Genomic DNA, 16,787 nt, shown 5'->3' with positions numbered 1-16,787 from the left:
ATCAATAGTTTCGGAGTTAGAATTTTTCAAATAAGTTGCATGCAAAAAAATATAGGCCATTTTCACTTTCAGTTACACTTAAGTCAAAATGATCAATTTTTCTATGGAAAGTACTTATTTTACCATACCAAAACCATGTGCAAAATTTAATCCAAATCGAAGATGGTCGAATTCTGTGACTGACCGATTTGACGTGGAATTTGTCAAGTGGTACTGCATTTGATTCCTGGTGCTGCAAAAGATATCCAAGTTTGACAGATCGCAGTACACTTTTCACAATTACAAGGGACATGAAGGTCTTTATTTTGTATTAGTTTTAGCCATTTTACGGCATGATTTTTTTAAATCCTGCAGAAACGTTAAGCACATTTTTAATTCATTTTGTTTTCAAAAATTAATTCGAGAAGAATTTTGAAGATATTTGCTTTACATTCATAATTTTTTGTATTATATTGAAGGTTAATAATTGATTAATCCATACTGTGATCTTTTTCTTTTCCTAATATCTGAATCTCGCAGTATGGATTCTTCTTCTTATTTCTGGCATTACGTCACAACTGGGACAAAGCCTGCTTCTCAGCTTAGTGTTCTTAGGAGCACTTCCACAGTTATTAACTGAGAGCTTTCTTTGCCGATTGACCATTTTTTGCATGCGTATATCGTGTGGCAGGTACGAAGATACTCTATGCCCTGGGAATCGAGAAAATTTCCTTTACGAAAAGATCCTCGACCAGCGGGATTCGAACCCACGACCCTCAGCATGGTCATGCTGAATAGCTACGCGTTCACCGCTAAGGCTATCTGGGCCCCATGTCCTAAAAAAGACTTCAATATTTTACAAACATAGGTTAACGTCCGCAAATACGAAGCATGGAAAATCCTACATTTTACCAACAACTATGCGCACGCAAAACGCATGCATCAACAATTTCCACCATAAGCTAGCAAACCAGCATCCATTCTACACAGGCAGCATCCTCTAAGTCTATGCCAGTGCAAACCATTCGTCCAAATTGGGTCATGAAAATTAATGCTACATGCTGCTCTGCCATTCCGCTCACTGCCCAACGCCCCATCCCACTCGTGCAGTATCACATCGCATCGCAGATTCTACCAGCGCAGAGTTATTGCTGTTTGCAAGTGTGCGTTTGTTGGATGTTAGATGCTGACTACGCGAGAGAAAGCCCGAGCGCGAATGCATTCCGCCATACCGCTGTTCGCGACGAACCCGATTGAGAGAAAATCAGTTCGGCGCTCTCTCTCGCTCCTGGTCGGGTGGTTTTTGGGGGAAAATCTCGGCTTTTCTCGGAGTTCGCCGCACCGCGCTCGGTTGATTGGGAACAAACTCTCCGGTTCAGGACGTCAACTGTCTCCGAACGGTGGCCAGAAGTGCCAGCAGAAGCCACACGGTTCGACGTCGTCGCCGAATGCGCTCTCTTCTTGGTGTGATAAACCCCAAAAAGAAAAACCCATCACAACACACAGTCTGTGTGATTAGTTTGGGAAAATTGTGGATTTTTCCTGGGAAAATTCGGGGGAAAACTTGTGAGGGGAGTGAAAAATTTGGATTGGATCTGTGTAGTGTCCATTCCAGCGGAAGTGGTGGAGTTGACTGCGATTCCGGAAACTGGTGTTTCGATTGGTACGAATGTTGTGATTCTGAGAGTGAAAACGGGATCTTTTCTGTGGGGGAGGGGCTGCCGAAACCAAAGGTTGTGTGGAGTGACCCCATCGGAGGCTCCGAAGAAGATGCCCGGAAGCTGTGAAATCAAGTGAAATTGCTCAACAAAGCGAAAAAAGCAAAGCGAATTACGGTTAGTGAAAACGAAATTGCTCAAATGCGAAAACCCAATGCTCCACCGTTGCCAAGTTCAGGAAGTGAAAGAGTGGATTGCCAGTGAATGAGTGAAAATATTGTCCTACTCCCCTACAAGGAATGGAAAAGGCTCTTAAAGTGAAAAGCTACTTGAAGAACCGAAGAAAGTACGCTTCATAAAGGAAGGATTTCTGTCTGCTTGCTGCCAACATCCACCGACGGAGTATTAGTTGCCGACGGGAACTCCGGGATTACCGGGACGGAATCTCCAAGGAAACGCGAGGCACTGTTGCGCGGCTGATTTGAATCAGCAGACAACCGACGGCAGATGTAAGTATCGTCTCTGAATGTATAGAGAGGAACCCGTGTTCCGCAGAAACAGGAAGTGTAACGTAGAAAAATCGATTTCTTCCTGCCGCGCGCGGGTGCTGTTGTCGTAGACGTTGTCGCGGTTCATGAAGAGATCGGAAGATGTGGCCCACAGCCCAGCTTTCCACCCATTTTATGGGGGGAGAAAATTTATAGGTCACGAACGGCACCCGGCTGTGGAGGTGGTGGTTTTTTTAGTGGGCAAAGCATGAGATGCATACACAAGTACTGCGGCCACCTGTGCGCTAGAAGGCAAAGTAGGTGTTTGAACAGAATTTTTGAATTGTGACGGGGGAGCGATGACGTCACAGGGAATGACGAACCAATTAGGACTTTAAACAATTGATTGAACGAACGGATTTTGACAGGGTTGACTGTTTGACAGAATTGACTGGTAGACAGCGTTGAAAGATTTTTTTCGAACGATTTTCAATTAATTTTCACGACAATGACACTGTTTTACATGAGAACACATTCAAATTTTGGGGATCATTTCTGCCCAAAGCCTAAGTCCTTCGTTTTGTAGAACTATTTTCAGACATCTGAATAACAAAATAGCCCCAGTTTGGTATTTGGTAAACAATCCGACCGCCACGAAACGAAAATGTTATTTAATTTTAATTCTCACCTATATGGTTTCGCATTTATGCGTTGTAACAAAAAAAAACTCTTCAGCTCATTGTGGGCAATGAGGCTAATGTCGTTCTGGAGCAGTTGCGATATCAATTTGAGAGAATTCAGTTTGATGGAATATTTTAGTAGTACAGATCTTTAGCATTAATTAAAAAAGGCTTTCTGAGTATCTTATGTGTTACTGCCTTTTATCTCTTCCATACCGTTCCGTGTTTGTATTTGTCATCTGATTAATTCAACGAGTGGGAGAAAACAAGCATGGAAGACTTGGTGGGAATCAGCAACACATGTTTCCCATTCTCTCTTTTTGCCTAAAACAATATCCTAGCACTATAGGAGAAACATTGTATCATAACCTGGTACCACGCTTAATGCTCTCTCATATCAACGCGATTTTGTTCAACGACAGCGACGAAAAATCGCCGCGATTTCGTTGTTGTGTGGTTGTTTTGTATGAAACCATTCTAATCGACGAGACGAAAATCGTTGCGAAATCGCGTCACTGAGGTTTAGACACGCTTATAATACTCAACATGCAACGAAACAGCAGCGAAATCGTGGCGATCGTTTGTCGCTGTCGCCGTGAAAAATGGCGTCTGTTTGGGGAGGCCTTAATGCGGCCCTTCGGGAAAACAAGATTCTTTCTATCTGTTTTGCGCATTAAAATTAAGGCCGTCAATCACCCTATCCATTCGAAGAAGCAAATCTCAACTACCACTCCTTATATTGATGTGAAAGATTCATCGAATAATTCAATAAGTAGATGAAAAAAACGAATTTAATACTATACCATTTAACTCTACTAGAGTTTGTATCCTTTGACAGATACGCGTATTTCGACCTCAACTGTAAGGCCGTCTTCAGTGTCGTGTACTAGACTCGACTCGAGACGGCCTTACTGTTTAAGTCGAAATGGTATGGTACTAAATTCGGTTTTTTTCATCTACTTATAGGTATTCTACTAAACAGCTCGAAGATTTATTATCATATAATTCAATATATGTACTGCACATCTCTTTAAATTTTCAGCTTTATCGGTTCACTTGCTTCTGCTAAGCTTTGATGAAAATTGTTAGAGGGAGACAAAAGATAGGGAAAAAATACGGTGTCTCGTGTTACCTTAAATCAAATTAGTTTGTGTCACCTACATTTAATGATGAAATTTGGTAAACCATACACTACCCACCATAAATATGGAATCGCATCATCTAGTACTGCAACACTCCAGTTGAATCTGGCAGCACCCCTTAAAAGTTTAGCATTGTAGGTAATAATAAGCAATAGCTCGGAGTCTTTAGTTTCTACAAAGTTGCGGTCTTCAGTCTTATGGCGTTCATTAGGTGAAACTTAATGCGCAATTTTGCCGCTTCGTGCCGCGAATGTGCATGTAATTTGGTCATATTTCAGTAGACACAATCTCATGACCCTGACCACCTGGGAAGTTAGCGTCTTCAGCAAAATTTGGCAAAAGTTTATATTCAATTTGAGGCAGCACTGTTTTGTTAAATATTTTGCTGCTCCGTTTTGCTAGTTTGCATGTAAATACAATATATTTTGATAGGTTTTAGGTGACTTCGGGCTAGTGCAAGAATGAGGACAGCTTTGCTCTGAGTAGGCTATGCGCATCGAGTAAAGTCTGAGTTACTCACTTGGTTATTCACATTGGCTCAAAAATCACCAAATCCATTTTTTCTGGTGTCAGATTTGCTTTGATCTTGCACCTGTTTTCAACAATTGTCGGGCTGAGAAGTTTTTCATCTAGGATTTAACAAACACAAAACTAAAATTGAATGTCATGACAAAAAGGGGGGTTCATTTTGCGGAATATGTTAATACAGAATTATTGCGATTCTATGAAAAATTTTCAATCTGCGGTAGCCACCAAGTTCTACCGCAGACTTGAAAATCATTGTATCATTGAACGAAACCATCTAATTAAATTACGCTAGTAGAGTCCAAAGCTTTAAAAATTAGTGAAAAAACAGTCTTAATATCTGTGGTACTTATAGACTTGACAGCTCAACAATAATAATTCATTTTCAAAAGTCACGGTCTACTAAGACATTTGTCGAGCTACCACATCTCTTTTCCTTCGACGAGTAACGCAATCTATGTTATTACCATATTTTATTAGAAATTTCCTTGTTTTTAAAGCTGTCTTCTAGAAACTTTTTCCAACTTCTGTTTCTGTTTTCCAACTTTGTTTTTCCAGTTCCACCTGCCTTCTTCGGTTGTTTTTTTACCGTTGTAAGAACGCTTCCCTCGTGTACCCTGTCGCACATTTTCGGCTTATCCTGTAGGATTTTCCTCAGCCGGCAAGGCGTCTCCCTCCAATGTATCGAGACATTTTTGCTTCCTTCGATCAGAATTCTATCTGCCTTTTTAAGGAACTCCATCCTCTGAGGCGAGAATTGTTTTGCTTTCTCCGCTCAGATTTCCACCGCCATGTGGGCATCTCTATCTTTACAGGCGAGATATTCTTGCTTTCTGCGGTTGGATTTTCATCCGTCCCGTCGTTAAAGCGACTCCCTCATATATGAGGCGAGACATTTTTGCCTTCTCCGGTCAGATTTTCATCTGCCGTTTGGGAATCTCCCTCTTATAAGGCGAGATATTTTTGCCTTCTAACGGCTGGACTTTTATCCATCCCGTATTTAAGGCAACTCCCTCTTATGAGGCGAGCCATTCTTGCCTTCTCCGGACGGATTTTCACCCACCGTTAAGGCGCCTCCCTCCTAGGAGGCGAGACTTTTTCGTTTTTCCTCCTGTCTGATCCGATCAGATGCAATCCGTCGGGAATGCAGACACTTTATATTTACCTCTAGTTGCAGGTGCCGACTCGAATTTTCAACTTATCCGCAGAAGGTTCTTGCTCGTCGCCAATGTGGTACTTATAGACTTGACAGCTCAACAATAATAACTAATTTTTAAAAGTCACGGTCTACTAAGACATTTGTCGAGCTACCACAATATCCAAATCATGGAAAATGAGGTATCAATATAAATATCTAACTACAATACATTGATGTGGTAAATAAGGTGTGATTCTTTCTAATTACACCGTGGAACACGTTTTGTCTCAAGCACCAAAATTCCGCTATCACCTTATTTAACGTGAAGATGCATCGAAGCCAAACCTCAAAATTTCAAGAGCACAAATCTAGAGAACCAGACAGCGGTTTGAGCTGAAAACTTAATCGATTGGTCACATGCTGGAGGTGACCAATCGATTAAGTTTTCAGCTCAAACCGCTGTCTGGTTCTCTAGATTTGTGCAACACCAGAAACTTCAAAATTTGCATCAGTCTAATGCACACTACACCCACGCCACGCCACTTTGCTGAAGACCGCAACTTTGTAGATATTACATCATAGATATCATAGTTTTCAGGTGATGGTACACTTTTTTGGGGGGTGTTTTCATATTCAACTAGGGTGTTACAATACTATTATTTCCAATACGATTACATACTTATGGTGGGTAGTGTACACAGCTAAAAATATGTTGTAAATTTCAGTTTATTTTCATTTACATATACGGAGTATCAAAATAAATTGAAATGTCGACAAATCGCTTATTTTTCAATCGAATGCACTTTGAATTGACATGATCATGTTATAGCCATAACCATTTATTTATAGTACTAGTGGATATGGCAGCATATTTTGGATGACCCCGAAAAAATATGTTTCGGCCAGGCATGCGAATTGTTAACACTTTCTACCGCTATTCATCGATTCAGCCAGTCAACCACAACACAAAGCAGCAGCAGCACCAATATCATCAGGCGCTACGCTGCCAACGGTTCATACACTGCTTGAATGTTTTTTGTCCTCCTCGATGACCGTTTTCGGGCAGCTGTTCCGTCGTGAATGATAGGAAAAAATGTTAAATAGTTCAATCGCTAATATTCCACTTGTGTTTTCAATTAATTGAAATCTATTAGCGCTAGCAACAAGAGCACAATCATTCCATTGCGATACATATGAACAAGTTTAATTTTATGCTGCCTTTATCGGGCAAAATTGCAAAACCCCGAAAACCGGAAAAATCGTGTCACCACTGTGCTCGAGTCATTTCGCATTCGGGTCTGAAAAAACGTTGCGAAGAAGCAGATTACAGTTTTGAAGAGCCGTGACATTTTTTTGTTTTGAACGGTCATGGTTTGCTTTGGATTTTGATGGTCGTGTGGAAAGATGTAAATGTCGAGGCGGTAAATGTTTGCTCCAGTACTTTTCCCATCCCTGGTTTCGGCTTATTTTGGTTTATACTCCATTAGGTTTAAATAACTATGCTAGGTGTAAGGCTGTTTGGCATAATAGACCTTCGGCATTAAGTACATTTGGTATAAAATAACTTGTGTGAGATATTGGATACATGTTTTAGATCGGGGCATATTTACAAATTTCATTACAGCGAAGAATATGAGTGAGTGTTCTTGAGATTCTCTAGTAATCAAATAGCACTTTAATTCAACCTACGTGCTATTGTAGTGCTACTATGCAGCCGACGTGCCCTATACTAGCCGTATAACAGCCAAGTATGGGAAAATTCACTCACTCACCCGAACGCTACCGATAAAAAATAGCAAAAAAATCTGCTGCTACCGAACATTCAGTGATAGCGGAACCGTACTGGGTGGAGTGTAGAATGAGCGCGTCGAAACCGATTGTGTTAAAGCGAGAATCGGAAGGAACACGAAGAGAAGTGAATACCAATACTTGTGTATCTGCGAGGCACGAGTGAACGCATTAAGCATCCATTCGCCGAATGCATTGAACTGACTGAGCGGATTCCCACTCATTGAATCATTCCGTTGTGTAGATTGCCAGTTAGTGAACACTCATCAGCAGGGCTGTTAAATGTCATGAATTTCACGTGACTTTGACATTTGAATATTGCTAATATCATCGCTCCTAGTGGAAAAAGTCATCGGAAAATGTTTTTCCCGGTGACCTTTTCCGAATTACTATCGGTTGCCAGTATTTGCTTATGCGATATTTCAAATTATCAAGGGTGCTATAAGCATTTTATTTTTTCCAAAATTTTGACATTTAACAGCACTGCTCATCAGCACTCAAACTCGAATACCACTCGACCGGAATGAGAATGTAAACAATCATTCGTTATTGTATTCGGCTGCTTTCGGCTTTCAGAATCGGTAGCGACTTAATCAGTTGCCGTTTTTTGTTTCGCTTAGTGCTCGCCGAAGAAGCAGAATAGGCACTGGAAATTGAAACGTTCGGCTTGGTTAAAGAAACGGCTTTCTTGCTCCCGACTGTGCTTGGAAGTGAGTGAGGGAAACGCAATAACTGAGTAAGCGATTTCCATGCTTGATAACAGCACTATTAGACCTTAAAAGTTGAATTAGTGGGCTAGTGGTTACTTGAGAAACGAGAAGTGGGTGTCAAAAATGGATGTTTGTCGCATTATGAAATGAACTTTTTGGTCATTGTTCTTCTTTTTCTTCTTGGCATTAACGTCCTCACTGGGACAGAGCCTGCTTCTCAGCTTAGTGTTCTTATGAGCACTTCCACAGTTATTAACTGAGAGCTTTCTTTGCCAAACTTGCCATTTTCGCATTCGTGTATCGTGTGGCAGGTACGATTATACTATATTCCCAGGGAAGTCAAGGAAATTTCCATTACGAAAAGATCCTGGACCGCCCGGGAAGCGAACCCAGACACCTTCAGCATGGCTTTGCTTTGTAGCCGCGGACTCTAACCACTCGGCTAAGGAAGCCCCTCATTGTTATCATTCTTCAATGCAGCTCAACCCATTTTCTTAACTAACTAGTTCAGATCAAAAGAAGTTTACTTCAATGAATATTAAATATAATAAGTTAATGTAAATGACGTAGGGGAACTTACGTATTCTCGGCAGCTTAAGCCGATGCCGTGCTTCTTTTGTAATTTTCTCGGACATCAGCAGACAAATTCCGTGTTTGTCTATTTACATTTATGCGTTGCTCAATCCTCTATCGATTCACACCGACAGACTTGTCAAAAATGCTTTTGGAAACATTTTTACAACGCTGCGAACATCCCTTGTCAGTGTGACTATTGCCGGCAGCCTCAATCTCTTCGGCAATTTTCCCATAACAACTGCTGGTAAATCTCTTCGGCAGCTCCTAATCAGTCGCATTTTGAGGCGTGCTCATTTGAATTGATGACAGCTCCGGCGATATCGTTTGTTTAGTCTCGGAAATCTCGCCAGCGGGAAGCGGGCAGAACAAAGAATCATCTGAATGTTTCCATTGATGTGTTTTGATAGAAAAATACTGTATATTAGGTGTTTGAAATTAGGTTGCCGATAATAGTCGAATGGTGCCGAAGCCGTAAGTCTCCCTAAATGGTAATATCGTACAAAACTTAAATCAATCAATAAACATGATGATGAACATGAACATCCCAAAAGGAAACCTGGTTGAGTTCTTGGCATTAAATCTTCAGTCAGAGCTTTCATCTTCATTCAGAGCTATCTTATCAGTTTTGTGTTGTCAAAGCACTTCCATTGCTAAGTTTCAATTAATCACTGGCATACTCGCTTAATTAAAAAATAATAATAAAAAAAAACCTAATAAACTTTGTAAATCATTAGCTTTATATTTATAAGTTTTTTTTATGCAAATATGCGCAGCAATTATAACGGTATGACTCGAAAGAACAGTAAAATGTCAAAAAGAGAAGTTTATAATTTTCAAACAAATTTCGCTCAGTCATTAAATTGATTGTAAAATGATGAAGTCTTGGATGGTTTGGTTGATTTAAAGAAAGGAAAATGTATGATCAGTGTCACCCAACACATAGCCTCAAATACATTGTCATTTCCTATTCGTGTTGCAACAATTTTATACCGCAACATCAGTTTATCAATACTTGAACAGAATATGATAATGATCGATCACCACGTGCGCAGCGATTTTATGGGCTTCGCATTTAAATTTTTGAGAACTTTCTTCGTGTTGGTAAACATTGACACACTATCGAACAGCATCTATAATACAAATTTGGTTTTGTGTTTAAAATAACTGATTAATCGCGGGTAGAAAAGGTTGCAACAATGTTGCGCCCTGTGATTGTCATGACAATTTTGATTTTGATTGTATCTCTATCCGCAAAAGTTGGGACAAACGGTTGTGAACGAGTTTGCTTTGTTGTTTGTTTTTCGTCTTTTTTGATGACAATTTTATTCACTGTATATGATAGAAACAGTTTCAGAAACAATGACAATTCATAGTATGAACAGCACCAACAACAATAATATTCTCAAAAGGATTATTATAAAGAACAGCCTTTAATTGAAAGAAGGAAAAATCTCTGAGGGAAACATTTGCAGATATCCCAGACAACCAGAATGTACGTAGAACCAAATCACCTTTTGCGATATTCGACGCTTATTTGTTTAAAGTATACGTGAAACTAAAAAAAACGTGAAACGTGAAAATGTCGCGAAAAGGCCTTATACGTACAAAAGTGGAGGCGATATACGTGCATATTTTATATGATGAAACATAACATGCAATGCGAGTTTGTAGATTTTCTTGCGAATTAGTCTGTACTCTTATGCGACTTAATTTATGATAACAAAATTTATTTGACGGCTGCTACGGATTGATCCGACTTACTTTGTACAAGTATAAGGGATGAAATGGAATGTACATATGGACTCATAAAATAGCATTTTATGCGAGGAAACTCGTCGATCAAACGATTTCATCCACCATGTAGTGCAGGAGTGATGTAGTTTATACATATAAACGACTTTGTTCGTATACTGCTCTGCGACTGCTGGTTGTCTGGGATATGTGTATTATTCTTCAACCACACTAATAGAATAAGAAGTAAGTCATGTACAGCAGCATTAGAATGTCGAGGACAAGAAATGTTTCCATAACGACAAGATCTTGGACCAGCGGAAAATCGAATCGCTCTACACACGCGGACATTATTACGATACTGAGAAAGGCTCTGTGTAGCATCATCAAAACTTCAATCACGTTATCTTCTCGAATATCACACCCATGGAGTTACAATAAGGAAACCGCTCTTCCACCTGTGATCACTAAAAACCCTTTACTAGAATCAAATTTTTCAACAAATCTATTGCTAAAATGATTCCATGTTTCATTATGAAAATTATGCCTATCGTTACTTATGCCTAGTGTTTTCATGTCTAATATTTTTATACACCCATTACTTCACCACGTTTCAGAAACTATAGAAAGATACAAATAATTCTGTGCAATTCAGTAGGGAAAAAAGTCAAATCGAGCAATTTACGGCTTCTAAACTTTTCGAATATTCCTGGAAACCAAAATTGAAACTTTAAACTCACAGTTTTTTTTTTATCAAAACACTCCAATGAATAGATTGTATTCGTTGATAATGTTTTGTTCTGTCTGCTTAATCCTCATAAGACTTTTAAAACAGTGCAAAATTGTCAATGATTGAGATAAATACGACTCGAAATGTGATTGATTTCAAGTGACCCTTAATAGAACAACAGAATAACAGCTCTAATGGCAAGGCTGCCGATGCAAATAAGACTGCCGACAATAGGCACACTAACATGGAAAGTTTGAAGAGAACAGACAAACAAGTTTGTTTGAGAATTTTGTAAGGAGAGTGAGGTGTTGGGTTAGACTGCTGAGAATACCTACGTAAATTTCTCTAGATGAGGCTTCGCGCACGATTTATATGGATCGATTTATGAGGTACCATGCGCTTCTTTTGTCCCATTACACCGGGCAAAAGAACGATGGAGTGCGGCGTACTTCATGCAAAGCTTAATGTGAAAAATCCCAGCGGGAATTTTGCCCCATATCAAATCAAACGTGTGCTAGAATAAGAGCACAAGTAACATGATAGATTTCTCTTCATCGGTCATCTCCTCTGCGATTAAACGTTTAAAAATACAGGTTTGATGCCGTTGTACCATACCAGGACAAAAGATTGCATAAATGCCTAGTGTTCTGAATAGAATTTTATTTGACTTAACTTTCGGCAAAGCGTTTTGGACGTTTTGATCAAAGTTGTTGGGCAAAGTCGATGGTCGAATGCTGCTTTACCGACCGCGTTTTAGAAACACTATTATAGTAAACCAATTTAGCTGCTTGTCAGTTTTTTTTTTCTTTTTCATAAGTCGAGGCATGAGCAGCATTTTTAGAGTTAAAAAATATCACAAAATATTTTGCATACTTACGAACTATGGAAAAGACCCGTGCAGAACTCTGCTGACGAAAGTAAGTGTCTATAGTTAAGCTTATAAGAAGCTACCGAATTTCCAACCAGCAAAGTGAGTATTTTCAAATATGTTGCAAATTATAACCTGCTGATGTTGTGCCAACAACATCTGTTGCTGGCAGTAAAATCCAAAATTTGGTGTGTATGACATCAAAATCATTCACTTAAACAACGTCGTTAAGATGAAATGACATAAATAGGTCAGTAGTATAAATAAAAAACGGGTACCAATAGAATATTTTTTTAAATTTCTAACGTTTTCCTGAATTTTCAGCTCTGATGAATTTTGATATAAAGATTTCAAAAATGATAATTTCTGAAGAAAGTAAGCAAAGCTTCTCGATGAAATTTAATGATTTCCAGAGCAAACTGGATTATTGGGTGATGATCATAGAGATAATTCATATCGAGCAGAAACTTTCACTGGAATACCTTCAAAACTTTTGAATGATTTGACTAAATTTCCAGTGATTTAGACTAAAATTCATATGGAATTCTATATATACAATTGTTTAAGGTTCTTAATGAATCGTGCAATAATGTTTTAGTTGGGATTCGATCAAGTTATTTTTTGGTAATTTGATTAAGAACTTTAAGAAAGTTTGCCGAAGGAGTTCGCTGTTCAAAATCTTCCAGAGATTCTTCCGGGAATTCTTTTTTTCCACAAATTTTAAGAATCATTAGAACACTAAACTGAGAAACAGGCTCTTTCCCAGCTGGGACGTAGAGAAGAAAAAAGAAGAAGAAGAATATGAAAAAATCACAATATACTCCCTAAGAAAAACTACTTGAGAAGTTCTAGGACTTAACGGCACATTTCTTCAAAATGTGCCAGAAAATATTCAGTGAGCATTACCGTAAATGTTATAAGGTAAGGTTTTTTTGGTGAATCATGTTAGAATTCTTAACTTTTTGGAACAATTCCTGAACAAACGCCAAGATTAAACTCTGCAGTAATTCATAAAATAAAGAATGTATTAACATATCACCAGAAAAGTCTTCAGAGGATTTACTAGAAGAACTTCTGGAGTAACTTTTAAGCAAATCTCTGGACCAATTCCAAATGCCAAAATCACTGACAGGATTCCTTATGAAATCTTTTTAAGCTTTTCAATCCCTAGAGATAGATTTTTTTTCAGGCATCTTTGGAAGAAGTTCGTGAAATTTTCGTGGTCATTTTTGAATACATTTGCTTAGGGTAACATTGAAGATATTTTCTTATACGTCATGAAGCTGTCCATTAAGGAATTGCTCCATGTTTTTTTTTTGAAAACAATTCAGAACGGTATTGTTCAACATATAATTCGACTTTTCTTATAAACACAAATGATAACCGGCAGAATTCTTAGAGCTATGGGTAAGAGAATATCCAAAAAATCACTAGAAAAGTCTATCGAATACTGCCCAACACTCAGGAATAGTTCTTAGATTCCTTGTGGAAGTTATGGAAGAATTTTCCGCAGACATCGTGGAGGATTTTTTTTAACAATTTCTTATAATTTCTATAAAAACTCCTGGAAAAGTTGAAAAAAAAAATTGTTTAACCGATTTTGAACAGCATTTGTGTGATGTACTGGATTTATGAAGACAAGCTTTAATGAGATGCTCTCTTCTATTTAAGATGCTCTCTTCTATTTATCCAATCTGGATAAATATCCGAAGGGGTTTTTTTTTCAGGTTTTGGGAAACATTTCTCCTGGATTTTATGGAATGATCCTGAGAGAAATTTAAAGAATTATTACAGAAATCCAAAGTGACTGGCTGTAGAAGGACAAGAATCTCTTGAAAAAATGCTGGAGGAATGTCAAAATTCTTAGTGGATTTTAAAATCTCAAAGAATATATGGTGAAAATCGTTTATAATCAAAGAGATTAAGAATAATTCTCAACTGTACTTGATGAAATTCCTATAGAAATGATCAGAGAAATTATGAGAAGTGTCTTTGAATCAATTTATGAATAAAACACTCAACAAACATGTAGATAATCAACATTGAATTCTTTGAAGGAAATTCATTGAGGAAACCCTGGTAGAACTCCAGGACTATTGAAGTAATCACTAGTTCGCTAATTCGCCTTTTTCGCCTTGTAGGGCTATTATACGGTCGCTATAAGGGATGTTAGCAGTATAATAGCTGTATAGCATGCAGGGCTAATTAAAGTGCTGTTTGGTTAGTTGGGTAACACTTGATTAATTCCTAAAAGAAACCTAATAAAAAAATCGAATCAGATTCCTCGAGAAAAACTTTGGAAAATTCGTTTTTGTCAAAATTTTTTGATATTTTTATTCGATATTTATTCTAATGTATCAACATAAGATGTTATACGTAGTTTATTAATTCTATACCATGGATGCAACTTTAGAATTAAACTTAACTTCCTGGTATTACATCTTTGTTTTGTGGCACTCTTTCTGGACATAAAAAATCGCAAAATGCGCATAATACCGTACATTATAAACAAACCGACCACCGCCACGATCCGCCTTATGGTTGGGAACCCATTGCGGGGGTCGATATGACAGGTTAATGCTGTTACCGTGACTACGTTCTTGGCGAGCTGCCTTTATTGAATGCGCCGCAGGTAGCCGCCCCATTGTGTGCGATGAAAAATGCTATCCTATTCCATCATCGTGGGTCGTCGTGTCCCATCATGGCCAAACCCGTGCCACTGCACTATGGGCGATCAGGTGGTTGAAATCGTAACAAATTACTAATAGATTCAATTTGTTTGTTAATCATTCCATAGCAAACACTTCTATTAAGATATTCCTGGTGTCTCTTGTGGTTTTGTTGGTGGAGTTAGAATTTATAAGAAAAATGAAAATGCAAACACAAGGTATATGTTGATTGAAATACAGTTAACTCTCCCTTATTTGATAATCAGTATCTCGATATCGATTTTGAGAACCATGGTGAAAGTTGGTTTTCATGGCAACTTTGATCGTCCCCTTAGATCGCATTTGCCTTGGTTTTGTGTTCTGTAACTTGATACCTGCCTAACTCGATGGTCCTTTCGATATCGAGTTATGGCGAGTTGACTGTATACTATATTATCAAACGCGTATCACGGAAATCAAACATATAAATAAGATGGCAAAAATATTTTTGGCCACCAGATTGTATGAAAATTGCCCATAATGCACTGCTGAGATTGCGTTCATAAATCCAGCCCCGGCCAGCATCAGGGCTGGCAAGTGTTTGATGTAGTTGGTATGGTGGTACCTCGCGTGTAGTTCCCGTGATGTGGTGTTGTAATTGACACGATGGAGCGGCGCGTCAACAAATATGTGGGTGGTCTCCAATTTTTAACACAGCGGCCCTTTTGTGAAGCGCTACGGTTCTGGCTGCCGTTGATTGTTGATTGGAACACTGGCTGTCCATACTTCCATCAATAATGGAATCAAAAATCGAAAGATGAATATTGTGTGCAGTTCAGTGGAAGAACTGCCCGATAAGAAGTTTGCAAACATTCGACGAGATTTTCAGGTGTTACTGTCAAACAAAAACAAGGCGCATTCAAGTGTAACGTTGATTATGAAATGTCTTTTAAAAGCTTTTTTAGCTTGTCGGAGGATGTTTTTCAAGCTTCTGTGAATAAACGATTTACGTTTCTTGGAGGAAGAAAGCATCCCAAGCTTTTTGAAGGAAGCCTTCCTAGTTTATTTTGAAAAATTTCTCGAAGCTTTTTGGAGGAAGAATTGTAAATTTGTCTGTTTAATCCTTCCCACCTTTACTGTAAACGTTTTCCAAATTACTCGGAGGAAGATTCCCCTGTTTCTCAAAGGGAGCCTGGAAAGTTTGTTGGAGATTGTCTAAGAAGCTTTATGAACAGAAGTTTCCAAGCTTCTATGAAGAAACTTTTCAAGCATGCAGTAGCAAAGACGCATCTATTTAATTTTTATTGGTGTAATACTGTTGACAAAAACCACACCACATCCCAAACGATCGCCACTGCACAAATGGAACAGTTTACTCGGGCTGTTGATTCCGCGCTCTGCAGTATTCTGCGCCCTCAGCTTCAGCAGCAGCCATCGCACTGCGGTTGCGAGGGTGATAATTCTGCACTCTGGTCCAGACAGGGACCCCCGCATATCAACCGATTCTCTCTTCGTACATAGTTAGTATGTAATTCTTTCTCGAGGGGGGGAATGGGTGTAGAGGGTGAGCTGTTTGCTGCTTTTCCGTGGAAAATTAAACGAACTGAAAATTAATACCAATGTTCACAGCAGCACCCAGCAACACAGATTGCAAAAGGAATGTGTGCTGCATTTTGGTTTCCGTTGTAATGGGGGTGGGGTTGAAGGTTGGAGAAGGCATTGTTTGGTTTCCGTTTCCGGTTGTCAAAGAAACGGGGTTTCGGTTGGAATTGTAGAGACTGAAGAGTTCGTAGAAGGGCGGTGGGCATGAGATTGGTGATTTAGTTCCAATGTGGTCTTGTTGGTGGAAGTTTCCATTAGTTTCAACATATCTGTAAGATGCTTTTGTAACGCAAATTTCTGTAAATTTGAAGAACGAAATTGATTCGTTTGTGGTTTCAGCCATCTATCAAATTTGCAATGTTGGCATGTGGAATGTGGGACATAAGAAGCTCTCCTTTGAACAACCCACACAATCTCTTATTGTTGTAATAGTTGGAATAAATTATTCGAATTTTGGATAGTGGCAAAATCTTTGGTGTGGGAGTTTAATAACTCTCATGTGGTATATGTTGGAAAAACGAAGC

The 16,787-nt window shown here is 38.8% G+C and overlaps 1 protein-coding gene across 1 annotated transcript in view; it reads left to right on the top strand.

The window, feature by feature from the left end:
- Positions 1–1,363: 1,363 nt before the first annotated feature.
- Positions 1,364–16,787, top strand: part of LOC5566210 (serine-rich adhesin for platelets) — a 784,828-nt gene continuing 769,404 nt past the window's right edge. Inside the window, exon 1 of the mRNA XM_021838003.1 lies at positions 1,364–2,146. The gene's annotated coding sequence lies outside the window, so the exon portion shown is untranslated. The remainder of the gene's footprint in view (positions 2,147–16,787) is intronic.

This window comes from Aedes aegypti, chromosome 1 (genome assembly GCF_002204515.2).
Source record: "Aedes aegypti strain LVP_AGWG chromosome 1, AaegL5.0 Primary Assembly, whole genome shotgun sequence".
NCBI classification, from domain to species: Eukaryota; Metazoa; Arthropoda; class Insecta; order Diptera; family Culicidae; genus Aedes; species Aedes aegypti.
The sequence above is the reverse complement of the archived record's forward strand: the minus strand, read 5'-3'. Positions and strand labels throughout refer to the sequence as shown.